Below are 20,663 nucleotides of genomic sequence, written 5' to 3'. Positions count from 1 at the left end.
TACTGGATAAGCTTTACAGTTCCTTTGCACCATATCGGGTTAGAAATATAGCATCTGTACTGCCAACTGTGACACTGTTACTGAAAAATGGGTTCAGCAAATTATTAGATGAATGTATTTTACTGTTATAATTTCTGAGATCTAATTCAGTAGTTTTATAGTTAGTTCATTTGTGTCAACCCAAATTTCTTAGTAGCATTTAAATACCATTTAAATTACAATCTTCTTTTTAGGCTACCAAATATCATAGTTCTGTACTGCAGTTGCTCACATTAGTCTTCTTTTTAATTGTTTTTCTTTTTATTTTCAGAAGTTTGATTACAAGTATTAAAAAATAGCTTGTTTGCTGTCTTACAGCTCCAGGGATGTATATTCAGTTCATGACGGATAGGTGTATGTTTGGATTTTGTGGCACATGTCTGCATTTACTTTCTGTGTTTAATTGTGCCTCCTCACATGTCCTACAGGTGAGACTGTTCATACATGGCTTCCCAAATTCTGATCTCCTGTATGTTTTATTAATTAAAATTTTACATATAATAATAATAATAATAACATTTTTAAGGAAGATTTCATGACACTCAAGGGCATCTCACAGAGTACAAAAGACCAGTATTGAGATCCACAGTAATAAAACAATATTAAAGATTAAAAGAATTAGTAAGAAAACATTATATAAACATTAATAGTGAAATCGGCATGAATTTAGCGATAATGGACAACAGTAAATAGTAGATACCATATAGAACAGTTGGCTCACAGTGCAAAGGCCTATTGGAATACAAGGATTTTTAAAGCAGTTTTAATGTTTGCAGTGGAGTCCATATTTTGGATATGTTAGGTTAAAAGTGTTCCATAGTTTGGGTACTGCAACAGAAAAGGCCCTAGCACCCATTGTATTGAAGTTAAAAGTTAAACCTGCAGATGAGGATCACAGGGAATGAACAGGAGTATAGGTTGGAGGAGGTCAGTGATGAAGCTGTGGGCCATGTTGTGTAAAGCTTTAAATGTAAGGAGAAAAATTTAGAAGTTGATCCAATAAGCGACAGAGAGCCAATGGAGTCAAATAAGGTAAGGTGTAATATGGTCTTCTAGGTTGTTGTGTGATGATGCTGGTGGCAGAGCTGTAATCTGTGAAGGAGTTTATTTGGGATGCCAGAAAGGATGCCATTATAGTAGTCGATGTGAGAAGTAATTAAGGCATTGACTAACACTTCAGTGCTATGTGGTGTCAAGGCAGAATGAATTCTGAATGTGTAGAAGGCAGTCTGGGAAACATTATTTATGTTCGTTGTCCAGGATTACACCGAGGAAATTTACCCGAATGGAAAAAGGCTATGGTATATTATTTCTTACCTGGCTTCTCACACCTATTGTCCACATTTCCTCTTATCCTGTCAATTTGCCTGGCCTGACAATCTATGCAAAGCATATACCTGCTCTCCACCTTTGTGGATCAGGTTCCATTCCAAAGGAGCCATGAATGACCACTTCTTTGAGACACAGCCAACCAGTACGGGCCTTATCAAAATATTACATATTATTAGAAAGTTGGTTGGATTTAAAATATTATCTTTTTTATTATTTTAATACACATTTTACATTCTCTATAGTATTTAATACTAGACACACTTATGTCCCTTTTGATGTGGTGCATGCAGAGTCCTGGTCCCATACTAAACACATAAATGATTTACAAGTCAAACTCAAGTTCAAGCAAGTGTTCCAGTTGCAATGACATTGTCATTTTATTAATCAAAGACTTTATTAGCACAAATTCTCGCCACACAGAAGACAGCTGTCACTAAATGTAGCCAATAAGGCCACCTCACACCCTACCAGATAACATATATGAACAGAAACTTAGTAAGTGCAAGTCTGAAACCCCGGCACTTTCTTTTCCAAGCATCCCTCACTCCTATTCTGCTCAAGCAACAGCTTGTTCAGGTTCCATAGCAAGGTTTTAAAGCATTAAGAGATTTGATGGAGCTGGTTCAGCTTACCTGTGCTAGGTTTCATGCTCTATATGCTTACCTGCTCAAAGGTTCTCATTTTGTCCTGTTTGTACAGTGACTTATCTATGTCCATTCTTCATTTAGTGTTCGACTATGTATAATTTTCTACCTTTACGATTATTATCATCTGTTCTACTTCTTTCTGCTAAATTATGTCCCAGATCTGATGTCACTTTGTCTATCTTAAAGTTCAGGTTGTTGGAGTTTTTTGGCCCTACTTGCAATAAAGGGGAGTCATTTCCAACAGTTCTAAGAGACTTGTTAATGTAAGAGGTAATTTGAAATTGTAGAATATTCATTCAAATAAGTTATCCAAAGGTTTATTAATTGATTTGTTTAGGATCATTTACTTATTTCCAGAACTCACTTATTCCAGTAGTGGGCTTAAGAATGCTTACACTTAATAGGGTCTAAATCTATTACAGGGCACTGAAGAAAACTAACTAGGACACCAGGGATATATGGGTAATAGGGCTATATTTATGCATATTCATATTTAAATCTAAAAGTTTTTGTGCTTAGTAAGTCTTGAAATTTGTCATTACTGTAGACTGTTTGAACAATACGTTTCCTGAAATGTTTTATCAAGTGTGTAACATTTCAATGCACTACAAACTTTAAAAAATACATTTTCCTCAGCTGTTCATTCAAATAATCTTTCACAAATGATCCTTCTGATATTGATATCTCCACAAAAGAAAGTGAAGCAGTATTTCACATGGTACAGATGATATAAAGGAAAATGTGAAAATCACATCCTTTTTGAAACTGGGTCCACTGAATACAATTTTGTTTGTGTATAGTGTGTTAAGCGTTCTCTACTTTTCTATAACAAGTTTGCTACACACAGTAATTGTCAAATTGTTACATTTTCTTTGTAATAGAACATCACTAAATATTCTCGCCAAATCGTGCTATAACATACAGACACTTACTGGTATAGTCATGTAGTTTGCCAGTAGACATGAAGAACATTTCTCTTTGTACCTATGTTTCTACTTATATTTCATAATGTAAACTGAGACTGCAAAAAATCTTTAACAGTGTAGATTTCAGTTGTTCAAAAGATTAAAATTCCTTTAAATTATTTCATTACCTTCTAAGCCCATTTATTTTTTCCCATTACATTCCCATTTCAATATAACATGACATACCATTCTTAAATGGCACATTGTGTCTGCAGTGGGCTCAGGACAGGAAACAGCCATAGATATGATGCTACACTGTCACAGGCCCACTAAGTCATATATTCAGACTCACACTAGGCCAGTTTGGAATTGCCAATTATCTTAACATGCACATCTTTGCAGATGTGGGAGGAAAACCCACGCAGACATGGTGAGAACATGCAAACTTCACAAACACATACACACATTAACATGCACAGGATTCATAGCCAGGATGGTAGATCCATAAGATAACAGCTCTGGCCACTGTATCTGAAGGATAGCCTGGCATTGCCCATTTTTCTTTGTTTGGCCCTCAATTCCCTTGCTTATAAAGCAACTGTCAGACAGTTCAAATGTCAATTCTTTTCCCACAGGGCATCTTTGGAATGCAGTTTCTTAGCCTTGTCTGATAAGATTGATTAAACACACAGTACATTTACATGCACTTTAATAACGTGGATATTCACAGAAACCTGTTTTCTTAAATGCTACAGTGAAGCACATTGCGGGTCCATTGTGGTATATAAGCTTTAAAAAAACAGTGCAGTTCAGGCTCTGCAGATGTGGGTGTGTACAGCTGCAAAGCTATGCAGCCGCATGGTGTTTAATGAGGAAACTGCATAGTCGCATTTGCACGTTTATGCGCAATCAGTTTAGCTGGCTTCCTCATTGACGCTCTGCAGGTGATTAATTAAGACACCTGCACCTATAGAATATAAAGGAGCCCGAGTAGGGCAGAGAGGGGATTGAGAATGAAAATGAAAGAAGGAAGGAAATTAAATCAAGAGAAATTTTTAGGAAAAGAGCAGAGAATGGATCAGGAGTGTAAGCCAGTGTGTTAGACAGGTGGCAAGGTGGTTGGTGGACTCATGAGGGAGTGATAGGAATGGTGCTCCAGTGGCCGCTTGTTCCTGCTGAGCACTACAGAGGAGCAGGAGCAATCTAGTGCTCCTGGGGTCATGCAATGATGGAGTCTGGGGTGGCTAGGACATGAGCCAGAGTGGGGACTGTGCTTGCCAGTGACTCTGCCCTACTGCAGGGACCCGATGGGCGAACAGGGGTGGTAGAAGTGAGAGAGAGAGAGACGCACTGGGACTCAGAACAGGAGAAGAAAATAAACTGATTTTATGCCAGGATTTTTAACTTGATTTTAGTACTTGTTTCAGTTTTTTATTTATTTAAGGATTGATTTTTTTAACTCCCTCAATGAACACTTGTTTTATGAATTATTTATCAGTTATTTATTTGAAGAACTGGAAGTGTACTTTTATGGGTACTAATTTGTCTGAATAAAGACACTTAGAACTTGATTGTTTATGTGTCCTCATTGCCCTAGTTATCCTTCGTTTCATGACTATCAATGACCCGAGTTCAAGCATCACAGCAGTTATACAAGTTAGAGAAACTGGTTAACACACACAGATTTCTCTGCAATTAGCCTGGTTACTTGGCCATGTAAACCTCTAAGGGGGTTACAGTTAAAGTTAAGGATTATGTATTTTACAAATGTTCGTTTCACTCTGTCAGATTGTGCACGTGTTAGCGTTGCCCACACTTTCAGCAGCCACGGGACCACCACAAGGCAAATGCTTGGCCTCTCACGTTATTTCTTAAAATAATCTGTCTCAATATAGATGAGCTGAACATACAGTACTAAACTCGGCAACACAAATTTGGGAGCAGGGCTCAGTCACACAACCAAGCAGAAAAGAGTTTGCTGTGTGCAATCCAGTAACACACATATTAATAATGTATTAGTTTAGTTTTAATTAGGCAAATTGCTATAGATACAGTATGTTGAAGCAGTGTAATCAGGTGACGTAACAGCTAGTGTTCATACCGCAAATCATCAGTGGCTAAGACTGAGGATGTGAAAAGGGTATGGATGTTAATTTTTTCACAGCACATGAAGAAATAAATATATTTATAAACACAAGATCACACATTATCACGAGCTTCATGCTTGTTTTAAGATTTAAGGCTGCCAGTGATGACGTTTTACTCATTTTTTGTTCAGTTTAACAATAATATCAGATCGTTTGCTAAGGGAGGACTACAGAAGCGTACTTGTACATGTAAACAGTGTGACAGAGAGCGCTATCGTCCTCTTGAACCCTTAGAATATACACCAGACGCCAGGTAAAAGTCCAATATTTTGAGTTTTTATTAATAAACAGTGCACAAAGCACCCTCCTCTCAATTCTCCACAATACAATAATCGATAATCTTCCACCACTCCCAGACACATTGCCACCCTTCCACCCAGCTCAGCTCAACATCTGGGATTTCCCATCGTCCTTTTATAGTCCCTGACCCGGAAGTGTTTCCAATCCTTCAGTCCATGTGACTTCCTATTACTTCCGAGTCAGATAAAAAGTCCTCTTTTCATCCGAATCGTCATTTCCCCTGTCGCTTTGCCTACGACGTACTTCTGGGTTATGGTGCACATACGACTCTCTGGGCCTCCCTGCAGCGTCCTCCGTTGGCCCCTGTGATATCCAGCAGGGCTGTAAAGGACAAAACTCCATTGTCCATGATTCCCTGCTGGTATTCTGGGCACCTCCATGCCGCAGGGAGAGCTCCACCTGGTAGCCTGGGGGTATTGGCCAGGAAGACAAGCCGGCCATAGACCACAGTACCCTAACCCAGCGAAAAACCATGGTTTGGAGCATCCAGCCCCGCGAGGGACATCTTCCTCCAGTAGGATTCAAAGGTCGAGCCTTGGCAATGTCGATGACACTCCCGTGCAAACCTAGGAGTTACAGTATAACAATAAGTTCTTTGATCCCATGTCCTCCTAGGACAACTTCGCCATCCATGGCCCGGCCTGCGGCATTCGTAGCACAGCCGTGGTCCCCCCGGTTGTATTCCTCGGCGATACTGAAAACACCTTAGTACTTCTGGCTCCGCCCTTTTCTCCGCTGAGGAGGATTCACCGGCCGCCCTTGAGCTTTTATCGCTCTTTTCTACTTTGTCAGGAGACCACCACTTTACTTTAGGGATCTCCTGTTTAATCTGGGGCTTGTCTACAGTTTGGGTCTCTCAATGGGCACAAGAGAGCCCTTTTACTGTCTGCATCCCCTTCAATTAATAAATGACCAGTGGCGGCATCTTTAGAACCTTTCCCCACCCACTCGGTCAAGATTCCCAACTCCCTTGTAGGGCTCGCAGCTAAGCTAATGTAAATGTATGGTTTGTGCTGTTTGTTATTGTCCTTACCTATACATCTATGGTATATACATATATATCTAAACATATACTTGCACATATCCATCTTCTATCCTTCTTCGCAAACAAATGGAAAGTATTAGTAAAATAACGGAACAGTGAAAAGAGATTGAATATATTGTTCGGATTTAAACTTTAAGTCGGAGACTTGTAAATCATCTAATTCATGTTGCCATCAGGGAAAAGTAGTTTTTCTTCCCAAAAAAGACCCGTATCCGTGAGAATTAGAAGATTTGTTGTTTGGTGAAAGTGAAATCCACATATGCGAGCGGCAGAGACGCGAAGTGGCTGGCGTGTAGCACAAGCCAGAGGGATTGGCGAGCGAAGCAGGCAGGCAAGTAAAAAAAAAACCAATAAAAACAGGTAAATTGTTACTACAGTTGCAGACATGTGGAATATGCTATTTGTTCCCACACTGTACAAAATTAATTACAGATAATACCAGAATTATTTTATTTATTTTATAAATCTTGTATCTCTTCTCTCACAGTACTGCAATGAAAACAGTCTGAGTTTGCTGCACCTCTGATGGCAACTGCATATTGTTTGTCACATTTTTTCAAGTCACATGTATATTACATGTGTTCCTTTCAAGCCACAACACCTACATGTTCCATTTCAGATCATCATCTCTTCTTATGGTTAAAGTCAAATTCCTGTCTCGAACTAAAACCCTTACTTAATAAGTTCACCATGCACAATGTTTATAAAACTGATGAAATGAACTCAGACCTGGTCTATCTGTGAAGCTTGGTTACTGCTACTTGCAGCTCTATATACAGAATTATTTTTAAAGCTATACTAGCGAATGGGAGCCCGATCGAATCGGGCTACAAATTCTACGTTTGTGAAATCCATACTTTCTCTGCAAAGAATTATTTGTTTTTTAAGTACTTGAAATGATTTTGTTATCATGGCACTGATTTGTGCTTAAAATAGACCTTTTTGGCCGATGTAATGAAGAGCTTCCTGTTTAAACGGGGCTGTGAGACGTGAACTCAGCTCTTCGGGGCACCTCAATTGATTTTTTCTGGCAAACAAATTTTCAAAACAAACCGTATTTTACGACTCTAATCAGAGTCAAAGTAATAATTATGTTGGCGTGGTCATTTTAGATCTGAGATCGGCTAAAATTTAAAAAATGACCATTGTTAATACTCAGCCGTCATTACTCAGTTTGCCAATAGATGTCAGAAGGATGGATGCCAAAACCGAACTGCCTAAAGATAGATTTCGACGTACCAAGGAAATGGCAATACGTTCTAAATTACTTACGGTTCCAGAGCTGTCGAAGGGTTTAAGTAAGTCGACGATGTTAGTCCTGGAAAGTACGCCCCACCAAACCAATGTTCTAAAAACCAACCGAACTTGCTGTTATCTGCTCGAACCAACACTGACATACTATACTCGGCCGTCCAGCGGTGTCACTGAAGCATTCGTAGCCAATCGTGCAATACTGCGTCCGCGTTTGCCACGTTATGTTCTGACTACAGAGGCAGAGTCCCATTGCATGGTTCTAACTTGTATTGAGTCGAGGTATTGATGCTGACACCATAAACATGGGGTACTGATGCAAACACCATACATACGGATAGTATCAAATTATATATAAGGATATCAGGCAGTGTTCATTTTCTCATGAAACCCTATATAACTTTAGAGAAAATCATTGATACAATAAAAGTAGAAAGCATTTTTTGTGTTTTCTATAGACTTGTGTTACATGGCTGACAGAATACAAGGTTGGTTCCTAAAATTCTCCTTAAGGCCACTCCTGCTGCTCCATGTATTTGTTAAATTCTGTTGGCTGTAACCTAGTTCGAAATGAATGGGGTAGAGATAAGCTGAACCTGGTGTGCTACTTGTGCAATTTAACACATCATTGGTAGTGCTTCAACAAAAGATTTGAAAATGGGAACACTAACATACCTTTATGGTGCATTTTGTATTACCATGGGAATGATCAGCAGCATAACAAAATGGATTTTCAGGGAAAGGTGAACAAGCTGTCAAAAAGAAACTGAAAGAAACCAGGCGAACTGAAAACAAAACATGAGAGGGAAGACTCAAGGAAGCTGCCAGGCATTTAACAAACTTACAAACAAAGACTTAAAGATCAATTCCTTAGGGAACAAAAGGAACTTTTTCGGCACCTGGTAGTCATCTTGCCCCAAAGTACACATTTTGACTATGCTAAGATGTCTCAAAAGAAGTTGTCTGTTGAGGCATGCTGTATTTATGAAAACATTTTTTCTAAAGGAGGCAAGCAGAAGATATTACAGTACATAAAATGCCATAAAGCACAGAGTTAAAAGCACTGGAAGAAAGTCTTATGGAGTGATGATTCCAAATTTTAAATTTCACTTATTCCAGTATGTTGGGGGAAGAGTTACAGAGCAGTATACTGATAACTGTCCAGACTTCTGTGAAGCACAATGGCAGCTCTGTCATATCTGGGGTTACATTCTAGCCAACAGTGCAAGGCATCTGGACAAAAATCAATGGAATAACTGCTGAGATATATAAACAGATTTTGATTATTTACACATTATCTTCAAAAAATGTCTAATTTGGCAATAACGTAATGTTTCATGGCCATAACAAAGCAAACATGCTGCAAACATAATTAAGACCTGCATTAAGTAGACATTGAGAAATAGGATGCTAACAGGCTGGTAGCCTGATAGCCCTGACCTGAACATAACTGAAGCTGTGTTGGGTCACTTGGACTTGGAAAAGAACAAAAAACAGCCCAGATCAAAAGGAGAGTTATGAGAAAGTTATGAATAACTCTAGAAGAAAAGTTCAAGAATTTGCCATAGGATTACTATTGATAAAATGAAAATGGAATACAGCAAAATAAAACCATTAATAAGGTATATAAGAACAAACACATAACACCCCAGCAACATCTGAGACAACTATTTAACCAGAAACACAATTAAGAGAGAGAGAAAAAGAGTTGAAAGGTTCACTAGAACACACACTATGCAGGTGAGCAAGACAAAGTAAGCAAACAAAAAAAGAAATAGAAATGAGGAAGGGTGGACTGCAAAAACTGCCTCATTGAGGAACCCTCAGGTGGACTGCAAAAACTGCCTCAGTGAGGAACCCTCAACCAACTCTTCACTAGTTGAACAGCATGAAGCCAGTTGTGGGTAGTACACTCAGAAAAGTTGTTGATCTGGGATGTAGAAAGTTCAAGAAAGACAAGATTGTAAAATGAAGGTGTCTAGATTGCAGGAGAGACAAGGGCAGGAAATTTCCAGCGAAGGGCTAAAAGCAATTTAGCTACAATGGTCGCAGTCATTAAAAGCCTCCACTGCAAGAGAGAAAGGGGAAGTGAGGAAAGAGAAGAAAGGTCTAGGAGGAGAAGAACTTGAGGGGACAAATAAATGGGGAGAGAAAAGAATCGTAGAGAGGGATTCAGCCACATAGTGCCAGAGAGCCACAGCTAGAGGGCATTCCCAGAACAGGGACTTTAAGAGGACAAAGGTGACATAGGAGCTCTAGTTCTAGTCCCAGTAGATAATGTCTCCAGGGAGTAGTGTACAGTTTTTGAACAAATTGAAATTGTGTGTTGGTGACTGGGATTGTTAGAACAATTTTTGATATTTAGAAAGATTGTTGGCCAGTACAACGCAGAGGATGGGGAAAGGTGTGCTAGCCAATTAGACGTGGTTGGAAGAGTATAGAGGGGTGTTTTGTGGAGGAGAGAGTAGAGACCAGATACTGGCTTAGACTTATGAGTACAGGGGATTCATTGGAAGAGGAGAAGAGAGGGGAACTACATATGTTCTGATCATACACCTCAGCTGCAAATACTATAAAAACAGTAGAAGTGATAGGGACAGGATGCTTAGATTGAAGATAAAGGAATGCTTCCAGCCCTGGCTCATTAAATATATCTCCAATCATATACAGGTATATACCACACTGACACAAGGGAAGGAGGAAATTGGACAGCCTCCAATATTTAGGACAGAATTACGAAATAAAGGAAAATGGAAGTGCAATCCTGGCATTAACCCATCAATTTTTCAACATTTCTCCACGTCTGAAGGGCATGAGACACAATGGGGCCAAGAATAGGAGAAACAGACTTTATTTTATTAGAAAGAAATGGAAATGAAGTTGCGCAATGGGTGAAAATATATTTTGTTTCTTTGGGCAATCAGGAAGATGGATGCTGTAGGTAGGCCCGATTCCAACCTAACCTTAGAGTAAAGGCAAGGTGGTATAGCTTGATATCAGGGAGGGAGATACCACCTTCCAACCTTACGCGGATCAAAGTGGAGTGTTTAATAGATGATCTTGTGTGATTGCAAAGGAATGAAGACACCAGAGACAACAGATTGCCAGACCTTAGGTGGGGGAGAAAGTGGGAACAAAGAGATAATAAAGTTAATTCATTGTAATAATTTCCAGTTTGTATTGGAATGATAGAGGTGGGACCAAGAAGAAATGGAGTCTCTTGCACCCTTCAGAACATGGCAAAAGTTGTCACTTGCAAGCTCCTATTCCCTGACATACTGTAGATGTCCAATCCCGGGTATCTGAAAGACACTGTACAGGGAATAAATGAGGGAAAGGTGGAGAGATGACAGGAAGATTTCAGTGGGAAAAGAACAAATTTAGACCAGTTCATCTTTTAAACAGAGAGGGCTTCATAGATATTAAACAGATCAAGGACACGGGAAATATCAACAGGGGCATTACCAAGGTAGAGAAGAACATCACCCATGTACAATGAAATTTTTGTGGTATATTTTTAATTAATTAGACTGATATTGTATGAGTTGCAGAGAGCTACCGTCAGAGGCTATAATGAAAGAATAAAGGCAAGTGGGGAAAGAGGAGTGTCAGCAAAAGGAAAAAAATATACAGTAGTGTACCAACGGGAATTAATGCAGTTTGCATTGTGGCCACATGATATACTGTACTTAAAAACACAGGACATTCTTTTATACTTTTTAATTTTAGCAGTGTTTGTGTTTATTCCAATGTATTTTGTGTTTGTACATAAATAAGTTAAAGAGCTTTACAAACCAGTTTCTTGAGTGGCCTAAGACTTGTGCACAGGTCACAAAGTTGCTCCCTTTCAAAACTGAGTTTTATATCTATGTAATTACCAGTGCAGTCACTGATTTTACTGATTAAATCCTCACTTAATACTGCCCTAAACTGACATCTGCCTTAATGTTTGATTAATTTAAAACCACTCAATCGGATTATTATTTACTTTTCTAAATGAGTAAGTACCTAAAATGGAGTCCTATGCACTAAACTCTATGACAACACACTAGGGCATCCATTCTTCTATAATAATATATAAGCAGTAGAACAACAATTTTGCAGCACAAATTAGTCACACACTCATACTGTATACAGCATCTTCAGGTTTTACAGAATGATGCATAAAGGAAGAATCTAATGTAATTAATGTCAGGAATAGAAACTGGTTGGAGCAAAAACTAACAGTGGCAGTATTTCTGTAGGGGAGGAGGCCTCTTTCATTATGCACATGTTAAAACATGTTCTTGCTTTAATATTGTGTTTTATATATATATATATATATAGTGACCAATTAAGGCTGTATCACTCCCTTGAACCCCTGTCCACGACTACAGACACCAGATAAAAGTCCAAATGATGACTTTATTTATTCGCCACAGTACACAAAGAACCCTCTCCTCCACTATACTCATAAATCACAATAACAATAATACAATAATTCTCCTCCGACTCCCACAGTCCTTTTATCCTTCCTGACCCGGAAGTGTTCCCAATCCCCAGTCCACGTGATTCTCTATCACTTCCGGGTCAGGTATGAGTCCTTCTTCTCACCCCGCAAGCACGTCGCTCTTCCTTTGACGCACTTCCAGGTTATAGGGCACAAATGAATCTTCGGTCCTCCCTGCAGCTCCCTCTTGCGGCCCCTGTGGTATCCAGCAGGGCCGTGTAAAAAAACTACATAGTCCATGACTCCCTGCTGGTCTTCGGGGCACCTCCATACTGCAGGGAGGGCTCCATCTGGTGGCCTGGGGGTATTGGCCGGGATGACAAGCCGGCCAAAGACCACAATATATATATATATATATAAAATAAATAAATAAACACCGCTGAATCATTCACTCACTTACTGACTCATCAACTACAGCACCATTTTCCATTTAGGTACAAAGCTGAAACTTTAATTTGGCAGGATGGTACATCTAGGGTATTGGGTAGCCACTAAGAAAGTTCATTTCAATATTAGTACTTATTAATATTATGCTAATTTACATGCTCTGTGCTGCTCAATGAGCATGCTTTATGCAAATGAAGAGTGCAGCAGTAGCGATTGCCTGCCCATGTGAATACATGGTGCCCTGCACAGTAAAAAAGAGACATGATCATGTTGTGAAATGGAAAAAGAAAGTTCAGCAAAACTCAAGGAAGATGCAAAGCTCAGTGGTTAGCAAACACTGCTTATCTCCTTTGACTACTGGTACTCATACATGCATACTGGCTCTCATCTTGGTTATCCGTTCCACTCCGTTCACCTACAGCCTTCAATCACAGCACTGAAAACCAAAAACCCCCATGAATAAAATGATGCAAACACCAAGGGAGAAATGTCTGATTTAGATAGTGGCTCTTGAATTTCTAATGGGGAAATACAACTGCTTTAAATGGGGTCTACATACAACAGACTAAAAATGTAATAAGAAATGAAAATTGTATATACCTATTAATGATAAAAATACTCAAATTTCACATTATTCCTCCTGACTATCCATTTCAATTCAAAGGAATATACTTTCATGTAAAATTGTGTTTTGCAATGACCAAAAGCCAAGTCACTAGGAAAAGCAGAAAAAGCAAGAATTGATCTAATGCAGTAATGTTTTCCTCATGGACAATTGTGTATAGTATGTTTAAGAGTAAGCAGCTCCAGTCACCTAATAATAGTATTATTATTATTTATTATTTGACTAATGTCCTTAAGGTACCTTACAACATTTGAGATACAATTGGTTAATTTTATTTTCCCATTTGGAGTACTGGCATGTGAAGTGACTTGCTCATGGTCACACAGTGTCATTAGCAGGATTTGAACTGACACCTTCAGGGTTTGAAGTCCTAGGTCCAAAGCCTTAATCACTACAGCACACTGCGTGGCAATAATATTAGACGCTGCTAAAGGAAACAAACAAAAAAAACTACAAATACTGTGCAGCTAAGAAAAAATACTCAGTTAGTTACATAGTACTTCTGATGTGCCTGATTAACCAACAGTACCGTATTATGAAATTCCCTATCTAGTACATACAGTAAATAATATTCTCATATGTCCTGTATATGGTTTGATAGCACGATGGTGTTACACAAGAAAGGCCTGAGGAGACTCAAAATGTGTGCAGCAAGCAAGAAAGATCTGAGTATTGATAACAAGAAGATGATAAGAGAGGCCACGAGAAGATGTGTGTCTATGACACAAATGTAGAGAAAGAATGCGGTCTGGCGGTGTTTCCCGAGGCACACCTAAAGGCATATTCTGAGGAGAGGGCATTGAGTAATGCCAGAAAACATTGGAAGAAAGGTAGGACATCAACTTAATGTAGAACCTGTGATTCCATGTTTATGGAGCAAATAAAAGAGAAATTAACTTTATCAAATGCATAAGAAAACTTGAAAAGAATATAGGTTGAGACAAAAGAGGCACTGCACATGCAGCCACAGTCAGTTGTGAGTGGAAGTAGAGCACTCTGTCTGGAAAGGCCTTAGTAGAAACCATGTTGAAGAGGACTTTGCAGATGTAAGAAAAACATAGGTCTCTTTGTGAAATATTCTCTCCAGTGTCTTTGCCAGAGAGCCAGGAGGGAGGCTGGATAACAATTCTCATCAGCATAACAAGCTGAAAAAGGGAAACTTTACAGCAAGGATTTCATAAGCCTCCATGAATTCCACAGGAAATGTACCTGTTAGCAGTGATAAGTACAAAAGAAAAGTGATATATGGAATCAGCAGAAAAGAGATGGATTAAAACAGATGTGAAGGAATGGAACACATTTCCACAGAGGAGCATATAAGGTTACAGAGCAGGTCAGATATGTTAGAGCTTACGTAAGAGAAGGAGAAAAGAGAAGAGCTTGTATTTGCCAGTCAAAGGATATCTGTGGAGTCTTGGACTATTTTTGGATAAAAACAAACTCAGAACTAATGAACAGGGCAAAGTCATCAAGATAAATGGAAACTGGAGCAGGAGCAGAAGAACAGTTCAATAGAGGTTTAAAGACAGAGATTAGGAGACAGGACTAAATACTATTTTGAACACAGTACAGAAATTGAATGAGAATTTCTTATTTTGCTGACAAACACTGCATTAATTAAATATTTTGCTGATTTATAAAATTAACAAATTCAGTTTGTTGCTGTGAGTAATGCTATTATTTTACTGTATTCTACTGCAGCAATAAAGGTCGAACATTACTGAATTCAACTTAGTTATAAAAAGTAGAGTGAAAGCCAGCCATTGTTAATCATCAAAAATATATAAATCACTGTCCTTATCAATGTTCTCATCATTCATTGGTTTATGATCTGTGTTATAAATACCTGCTGCTGTTTTACTTTTATTAAAATAGAATTAATGGACTCATCTTTTAAACACAATTTATACTGTTATAGGTTTGCAGGGAGTCGCGGAAGAGCTATCGGGTGAAAAGCAGGATCAAACCCTAAGTGGTGTGCCAGCAATTCAATCTAGTTCCAAGTAATAGTCTGTAATTTATTATCAGATTTAATAAGTTGTATTATGATTTTCAAAAGCACTAATAGAAATATACATATACTGTACATAGTGCAGGGATAACGGTAGCTTTACAGGTAGTTATTACTACTAATTGTGGTTAGCAGTATTCAGACTGATAATACATTATATATACTATTTATTATTTTACCTTTTATTTACATTTTGCGCATTTCTGTTTACCATCATTATCTTTGGATATAATCACATATTTTAGTGACTTGTTTTGGATGAAGAAGTGGTCGTTTTTCAGTGCTGGGCTATAAAAGTGTATTTAATAGACCAAGTCATAGTTAGCTTGACGTTCGACATTCATTTGATATTGCATTTAACGGAATACCTTCATCAGATTTCCACTCATCTTCAAACCCAACATATCCGGCCTGGTGTCGTGGTGGGCTGGACCCTGTCATAACAGATACAACCCTGGATGTGCCAAGCCATCACTGGCCACACGCATTGATAGGTTATCAGTTGAGAATATCCAGTCAATCGTACTCGCTCGTATTTGGGATGTGGAAGACAGTCGGGGTACAGAGGAAATAACTACATTGACGGCGTCTTCACTCCGAGCCGAGAATGGAACCCTTGTGACAAACATCAGTGTATGCCATGCTGGCATGAAATAATCAGAACTAACATCTTCACGTTTTAATAACGTTTTAATATTTTAGTAGTACACCAGGTTTTCTTTTCGCCTCCACCTAAGTAGGCGCGGCTCCTTTAAATCTCTGCGGCGCCAGCAAAGCCCGTGAAAAGTTTCGAAGAAATGTGAATTCTGTCTTCCGGTATCATTAATAGTTTATCTCACCTGCTCCCTCCCTGCTTCGCTAGTGTGAGACCAGCAGCGCCAGCGCGGAACTTCACAGTGAGAAAGGTGGAGAGACTTAGCGCCGAAGAACGCCATTAGTAAGCAATTTTAACCACTTTCTTGGTAGTTTTATTAAATTCCCTTACCTCCCTGCCTGTCGACCCTTTGTTCGTGTATGTGCGCGCGATATTATTGGCTGTCCGTACGCTGTTCAGTTCAAGAGTGGGGCGTCGCCATGGAAATGCGCTCGCGTATTTCTTTTAAAGAAGCACCTGTTAAAAAGGGAATTGTTAAACCGCGCTGCCTGTAGTTTTCTTTCGAAGTCGCACAAAGGAATACAAGAAAGTAAGTCAGTTAATGAAGGAGTTCCATTGTACCCATTTGTCGCCGTGTGTTGAGCGGGTGTTACGCTGGCTGGCTGGCTGGCGGGTGGCTTGGTTGGCATCGTTGTGTCGTCGCGCCTCTCTCCGTGGCTACGCATGGCATTAAAATGTATCTTTGCACAACTTACTTGTCCTCCTCCTAAGCAGCACGAGCAGTTTGACTTGATTGTCTTTAAAGCGACAATTTAAGTTTTGTTTTCAAGCTCCACTGTTTTATTTAGGCGTGTGCTTTTCCTGAAACTGATTTAATCAGGTCCGCGTTTTGCTGATATTTGCCTAAACCTTAATGCACATTTATAACGGCCACTATTGGTAACAGATTTGCCAGGGTTGTCATCACGCGTGCGATGTGTTATTCAAGTCACACATACGTTTTAAATTCATTTCATACTCAATCTGGCCTTTGAAACGTTTTTTGATAAAGTTACCAAATCAGTCATTTATTATCGTTGATGTGGCAAAAGTAATCTAAGACATAACAATGGTGTAAGTAAGTAGGTTTGAGGAAAAAATGAATTAGTGAAGAAATTTAGTTTTGGCAGTACACTGTTTCTTGTGCTTACCAGTTTGTCATTTCACTATTTATGATAAACTGGTTATGACACGGGAATTATTGCCATAATTACTGTTGTGCCTTTTCAACCTGGACTGAAAATTATCAAGAATAATACACAACATCCATCCCCTTTTTCATTACCAACTTAGTTAAACACAGGTTAACAGAAAATGTCAAAGGTTTTTGTGTAAGACAAGATCCAGCCCCTTGATGGGAGACCAGCACATTGTAAGGCAAACTCCTGCTGAACCAGTTTAGACATTGTAGTCAACCTGACAGGAACCAGAGTATAAAGAGAAAGCCCACACAGAGAGGCGAAGTAAACACCATACAGACAAAAGCAAGCCTGGGAGTTAAAATTCGGCGTATGGAGCACTGCGCTCTGAAAGTACCCTAATGCGAGAACATTTAAAGTGGGAAACAGTGGAAAGCATACAGTGGCTCTGTGTATCAGAGTATGTAAATACTTTATATGGCAGACTGGTATTCTGACAGGATAGGCTTTGACAGGCCACGGGCACTGTACAGCAGGGCTGTACAATAAATGGATATACAGAACTACGCCATTACCACAGGTTGGTGTTCAATGTTTCAGAATCTTTACTTTATACATATGCAGCAAAATTGCCCAAGTATAGTCATTCAATCTTTGGTGAATGAAAAAGGGTGTCTTAATCACTAAAGGGTCATTTTGCTTTGCTTTTATATGGTAATCTTTATGTCATAATTAGAATTCAGTGATGCAGTTCAACCTGGAGTGTGTTTATATTTACAGTTTTAATTAGGTTTTAGAGAAATATGGCTCGGTAAATGGTCTGGAAGTGTGTTTGTAGGGGTATTTTAATTTCTTTATCAGCTATACATTTATGTGAACCATGAGGAAGCTGAGTCAGGAATATATGACTAAAAGGGAGATATGGGGGGGAAAAAAAACTTAAAATCATCTCTTTGTGCCACGGTGCATAACTGCTTTGCTAGTGAGGCCTGCAGAAAGTGTGACAAGGATCTGTTTACATCAGCATTGCGGTGCCTAATACAACACTGCTGCACTGTTCCACTTACCAATGTAACCGTCCATTTGAAGGCCCTGCCTATTCTATTATAGGGTTGGACAGGGCAGGAACCAGCTCTGCACCAAATTCCAGTCCATTGCAGAACATTCATGCACACACCTACTCTCACACATACCAGAGTAATGAAAATAACCATTTAACCTAGCAGTGAAATCTTTGGGATATGGGAGTGAGCCCGCATGAACACTAGAGAGATTGCAAACACACAGAAGGAACTACAGGGGCGTGATTCAATGGTGCTAACCACTCTACAGTGAATCTGTCAATTTTGTCGCACCTTTCATTGCTGTAACTGCTGTGCAAATTATTTTATACTAGGTGTTGACCATACGCAGAGAGAAGGTTTTCCAAATGGAAGGTTGCCTTCCTTTTCCACTTCATATTAGTGTGTGTATTCATGAGCATGTGATAGGTAGTAGGTTAGGTAATGGATAAATGGCATTTTGTACTTTGACATATCTGTTTTGGTTCCTGTTCCATTTTGAAATAATATAGAAAGACTGAGACATTCATCATTAGCCACTGAATGAGAATAAAATACTTTGTTTTTAATAAAGAAATTTGGTTTTATTCTTGATTTCATTTTTGGAAATACTCATTGTAGCAGTTGATTTTGTCAATAAGTGAACAGCTACTCCTGGGAGTCATGGCTTTTTAGTATTAACATTCATGGTAGTGTACAGTAATTTATAATTACTTTTTCATTTTCTGCTAAGGAATTTATTGTTTTTGCACTGTTTTTCTCTTCCACATTCTGCATATACAGAAGAAAAGTATCCTGTGTACACTGCCATGTATAACTTTGAGGGTGAGGTTAGCTATTGTACATTCTTTGGTATTATTGATATGGCTAATGACTGTAATTGATTAAAACGTGACTGTTCTTTGCACAAGAAATGTCTCAAAAATTTAGAATGTCTCAAGAATGTTGTATTAAAAATGTTTTGATCGTCATGGTTAAAGCCACATAATAGAATTTTTAAAGACAATGCAACAATATATAAATTATCTACAGTGTAAAGTTGGTTTAGGTATCCTTTGTATCATTAACCTGTTTGTGAGAGTGCTTTTTGTTTTCTTTTACTGTGTGTCATGTACTGAAATTAGCTATTGTGGGGTAATGTTGTTAAGGAGGACACAAGTTACATTGTTCACCTACTAAGCCAGTGTGCACACCTCACTTTGATACATGTCCTTCTTAAAGGTTTTCTAGTGTATCAATCACATGTTCCTTGGGTGTTTTCACTCAAAGTAACCATACCCTTCTAATCATTACAGTGATTTTAAGAGGCACTGATTTGGCCTACAGAATGAGGTTTGTATAGCTTCCATACATACAATTTGCCTAATTTCTACACACCTGTCATTTCCATTAGGTGTCTTTAAGGGGGGTGCCACAAACGTTAATATCATTACTGTCTCAAAATGTTTTGTATTAAAGAATGCAAGCATTTGTCAGGAAAGCAATGTGGAAAAACAAGCCAGGATCTTGATGCTTTCTGTTACCAGGGCATCCGACAACATTTATGTGTTTTTCAAATTCTTTTGTGAGACCATCTGAAAGTGGCATCGCAAACATGTTTGACATTCCTGCTGGAAATCATTTCAAGATGTGCTACTTAACAGCTATTGTATTGTAAATTTAAAAATGGACTTTGTAAAATTGCAAATGTTGAAATGACAAAGTACATTTGAAGGTGACCTACTAAATTAGATACTGTTACTGGAGTAGGAGGTTGTTATAGTAAAGATAGAAGCTTCTTAACTTGTAGTCCCTGTGTGCTTTGTGTGAAAACTTGTAGATGCTTCATGGTCTACATTGCACAGAATGATGAATACTTTAATTTTGGCTGGCTTTTTTTTTTGTAATTATGTGTTTATTAATATGATCACGGCCTTTCTGATTTTTACTTTCCTGGCTACTTTCTACAATGTTTTTCATCTCTCTTCTACTTTATTCCCTTTTTGTCATTTCATGGTAAATTATTATTGGAGTGTAACATACATATAAAGTAAAGCAAAGTTTAAAAAAAAATCTATTTTATACCTATGGACTACTGGCAGGCCAAATAAGTGGATAATGGTTAGGACAGAACCTGCACCCTATATGGTTACAAAATAAATGCCTTAGTCACTAGACTGCATTGCCTGCTTAGTGCCTGCTACCTGACACTGCCTAACCTGTGGCCTCACGAACATTTGGTTAATTAATTAACAATGTTAAACAGAAGGAAGTGAAATTCTAGTCTGTAACCCATTAAACACATTTGTAATACTGGACATGTGTTTTCCCCATACGCCTTAATGGTGTGAAAGTGTTTCCTCATACCTAGAAGATACTTAAGAATTTACAAGATTCAAAGCTAAAGAATCAAACAAAAGGCACCATTAATTGCACCCTATTTCATGTGATGTATTCCATCTATCCAATTTCTGAATCCTTCATAACAGTAATAATTATCACAAAAGAGAAACCATTTTAGGAGAAGATTCCAGTCTGTTGTATACCTGTCCAGTGCTATATAATGGCTGCTGCCAAATTCTCATTCATTTACTAATTTGGGATGGATAGGGGATTTGCGGAGAGAGAGGAGCACACATAGACACAGGCAAAATCCTAAGTGATGAACCAAT

The 20,663-nt window shown here is 38.6% G+C and overlaps 2 protein-coding genes across 5 annotated transcripts in view; one reads left to right on the top strand and one right to left on the bottom strand.

The window, feature by feature from the left end:
• Window positions 1–20,663, bottom strand: part of srpx2 (sushi-repeat containing protein X-linked 2) — a 122,505-nt gene that overhangs the window by 12,124 nt on the left and 89,718 nt on the right. The window lies entirely within an intron of this gene.
• Window positions 15,951–20,663, top strand: part of sytl4 (synaptotagmin-like 4) — a 40,334-nt gene continuing 35,621 nt past the window's right edge. Inside the window, exon 1 of one of the 3 annotated variants that reach the window (XM_039766050.1) lies at window positions 15,951–16,115. The gene's annotated coding sequence lies outside the window, so the exon portion shown is untranslated. Of the gene's footprint in view, window positions 16,116–16,256; window positions 16,363–17,512; window positions 17,532–20,663 lie in introns of those variants that run through there. The other 2 variants (XM_039766051.1, XM_039766053.1) reach the window with 2 other exon arrangements.

Source organism: Polypterus senegalus, chromosome 10 (assembly GCF_016835505.1).
Source record: "Polypterus senegalus isolate Bchr_013 chromosome 10, ASM1683550v1, whole genome shotgun sequence".
Lineage (NCBI taxonomy): Eukaryota > Metazoa > Chordata > Cladistia > Polypteriformes > Polypteridae > Polypterus > Polypterus senegalus.
This window is presented reverse-complemented; position numbering and strand designations above follow the sequence as displayed.